The sequence below is a fragment of the Lactuca sativa genome, chromosome 1 (assembly GCF_002870075.4).
Source record: "Lactuca sativa cultivar Salinas chromosome 1, Lsat_Salinas_v11, whole genome shotgun sequence".
NCBI classification, from domain to species: Eukaryota; Viridiplantae; Streptophyta; class Magnoliopsida; order Asterales; family Asteraceae; genus Lactuca; species Lactuca sativa.
Window position 1 is genome coordinate 89,653,680 of NC_056623.2, and position 4,133 is coordinate 89,657,812.

Consider the following 4,133-nt stretch of genomic DNA (forward strand, 5'->3'; position numbering starts at 1 on the left):
TCTTCATCCGATGAACAATTTATGTTGTGACTCGCCGAGTTGTATGAACAACTCGCCGAGTCTGTTCTTGATCTAAGAAGATTGTCTTGAACTCGCCGAGTCAGGGCGTTGACTCGCCGAGTTCCTTCATGGGTGAGTTCGGCTACCAACTCATCGAGTCCACCCAGGACTCACTACTCAACTCGACACAACGAAAAGGGGACAACTCGGAGACTCGCGACCAGATTCGCCGAGTTAGATGAGCGACTCGCCGAGTCTGCTTCATGCAAAAGCCAAATACGCGATTTTGCTCGAATCCAGTCCATTCCTTTCATAGATTTGGGCTCCTAAGGCCTGGTTTACACGTAAAGTTTCCAACTTTACGTGTAGATCATCACCAATAAAGGTTCTAAGGCTCAAAGTGCACCAAAAGGAGTAGATCTAGGGCTTGTGTGCAATATGACTCCATAAAGGCAGTAGATCCAAGCTCCAGGGACTTAATAGGGTCTAGATCTAAAGGCTAACAACTTGAATCAACCAACAATGCACAACCAAGCTTGGGACATGGTTCAAAAAGGACTTTAATGGAGTAATAAGCATAGAAACAGAGGGAAAACGAGTTATACCTCCAAGGAATTACTAAGAGAACACGGAGATGCTTGGCTTCCTTCCCTTCCTCTTGATCTACTCCTCTTCCTTCCCAAAATCTTCAAGGAAACACACTAAAAAGCCTCAAACTCACAAGAACAAGGGTTATACTGTATGGAGAGCTTCTGAGGGTGAAGGGGGTGGAGTTGGGGCGCAAATGGTCGTTTAAATAGGGTGCAAACCCTTGGAAATTAGGGTTTCATCAGACATCGCGGACTCGCCGAGTCCATAATATGGACTCGCCGAGTCGCCAACTTAACCGCGTCCCAAGTCTCGTCTCTACTCGGCGAGTCGAGCCTCCAACTCGCCGAGTCCAAGGCCAATAATACAAAATACTCAGATAAATCTTACATACCAGGAACCAGGTGCTACAGAAACTCACTAAGTTTTGTGCTTACCCAATTGTTTATTATTTCAGATATCATCGGTAGCTATGGGAAGGCAAATGCGAGACTGTACACACTCATTAACAACATTGAGGATTTAACATTTTCTATGATACTCTGGTTTTTAATAAATATAATTTGGAATAAACGGTTTTCGTAATAATAGATTTATAAATTGGGAAGTTTTACCTTAATAAAAATGAAAAAAATTTGGTTGTGAAAATGGGAGGTTACAATCACATTGATACCTTTCCTAGGTATAATGTTTAGGCTTATTGCTCAAATCAAATAGTTTAGAACTAGGACCTTTAAGTGTATACAATTTCATATCTCTCACAAGATTGTCTCTTAAGACATGAATCTACTTATTGAAGTTGTGTCTAGTGAATGTTATTGTTTCATTAAGTCATTAAAGAAAAAAAATAACAATTCATGGTAAATAGAATGAATTATCTAACTACAAAATTTTAATGAAATTCATTTAGTATTTTTAATATTTAAACTCTTTAATAATTAATATCTAATGTGTAATATTATACCTACTAGTTTTAACCAACTATTTAACTAACTATTATGTCTAACGCAGTGGACCTAATCGCAAATAGTATAGCACGAACAATCGGGTATCGAACTCAGGGAAAGGATTTAGTATACTAACAAAACTATAAAAGTTATTTTAAATGCAAGCAATAATTAAAAAGGGGTTTTATCTGATTTTTCAAGTTCAGAAAAACTTAAACACTCCACTAAAAATGGTTTTTACTCAATATATTAAAAACACTTCCATTTAGTTTCGAATCCACATTTTTCCTATGGTTAGCTACTATTTATGGATTAATAAAGTTAGTTACCAATTATTATGTAATTAGCAATCTTGGTCCAATATACTAATATACTCACTAGTTCATGTACTACTATGTATGGTCATACACAAGCAAACGCAGAATTAGTTATTAATTATAATTGAGTTATGTAACAATTATCTAAGTAATTAAGCAAACACAATTATGGTCACAATTATGTTCTCTAGTACAGCTAAGTTTGTTACTTTTGTTACTTGATCCAGATGTCGTCACTTCTAGCTCTAGCAATTTAATAGTCACTAAACTACTAGGTAAACAAGTTCATGTAATTTAATGGTCACTAAGCTACACTAAACATGAATTTAAGCAACAAAGTCAGAAACTTGAACATGTCAGGTAAGGATAATCAAACACAAGCATAAATCCAACTTTATAAAATCCAATAAATAGTAAACTAAATGATAAATCTAAGGTTTCATTTAGCTAAACGAAAGTAAACTAATTTAGCTACTCATAACTAAAATCAAACACATGAATTCATAAGAAATTGACATGATTAAATAATGCAAACCGAGTGTAATGATTTAATTTTCAAGTGATCTCTCCTTCCAAATATGTTTTTCGCGGGTTTCTGACCTCCAAATTCGAGTATCTCAAAATATCCTTCCTCCCAAAAGCTCTCTAAATCGATAAATGTAAGGACTAATTATAGTTTTCAGAAAATCGTGGCTCACGCCGTGAGCTTTGACACCTCATGTCGTGAGCTCGGTATTTATCCGTATTGTACAAGGATTCTCGCTTCCACGTACTAATCTTCTAGAAGTTCCCTCCTCACGTCGTGAGAATTAATGTCACATATTGATATGTGCATATTTAGTGTGTATTTAGTATAGTTTATTATTCATATATTGGCTAAATTATCACATATTATGGACAAAAGGTACTTAAAAGTGTTAAATTGTGTTTTTCAGTCCAAAGATGAAGCTCGGAAGCGAAAGGAAGCAAGAGAAGCGGTTGAGAGCTCAAGAGTGGAAAGAAGAAAGAAAACAGCCAGAATAAGGCTTCTACTCGTCGAGTTATCTCTTGACTCGACGAGTCCGGTCGCGGATGCAGAGAGATAAGCATTCGGAAGTCAAGACAGTTATCAGGTTACGACTAATGTGAGAGGGACTCGACGAGTCGCCATATGACTCGACGAGTCGGTATGCATATATAAAGATAACTCTCTAATGCGAAAAGGAGAGAATTCTGGGAAGTTTCAGAGGTGTTAAGCTGCGAATAAGAAGCCAGAAAAACCCTAGAAGTCGACCAAAGAAGCTAGAATCCAATTCCGGGAGTAATTAAGGCGTAATTTCATCATTCTACTTAATTCTTTTGTTTTGTCAATATGATTAAGCAACTTGAACTTATTTGTTTGCTGTTATTCACCTTAGTTATGAACTAATTTCTTTATACTTCTGTTTGGGGATACAAAGTTGACAATATGGTTTGATTGATTGGTAGGATTAATTCTAAGTTGGTGATTAATTGTTATATTAGCTTGCTAAAGAACCTTGTGTATGAATGATAATTTATTTTCTGTTAATAGGAAGATAGTTAATTAGCATGAACATCTATTAATTATCAACCTCATATGATAAGTGACCACTAAATCATATGTCTAGGATTAATGAATATGAAACTAGGATTAATAAGTAAATTGAGTAAATTCATGTGCAAGCTTGTAAGATGACTATTGAACAAGAGGTTAATTAAAAATAACAATTTAATTAGCTATTGCAAGTCTAACTTAACCCGAATAATTAATCTAGTAAATATAATTAAGTTAAGCAATTGGCCACTGTTTGAATTAGTTTATTTGCTAAGGATTAGGGTAGTGAACACAACTTAATCACTTGAATCGGTAACCAACGAAAGAATTAATCCATTGCACTATTACCTTAAAAGCAACCATAAAGTTAACCGAGTTGAACTAAACAGAAGTTTCTTTCCCATTATTGAATCTAGTTAATTTGTTCTTTTCTAGCCTTGCATTAGTTTTGTTTAATAAGTTTCTAGTCTTGTAAAACTAGAGAAAAAACCCTTAATTGCTAAAGTAATTTAGATAGAATTAGTTTTTAATTTAATTTGCCGTTCCCTGTGTTCGATACCCTACTTGCTTGAACTATACCACAATTGATAGGTTCACTGCCTTTTGTGTGTTATTTGATAATTAAAAGTAGGTTTAAAACTAGTGGGTTTTACACACATCAAGTTTTTGGCGCCGTTGCCGGGGAACGGTTCTAAAATTAGCATTAAAATTCTAATTCAATCGACC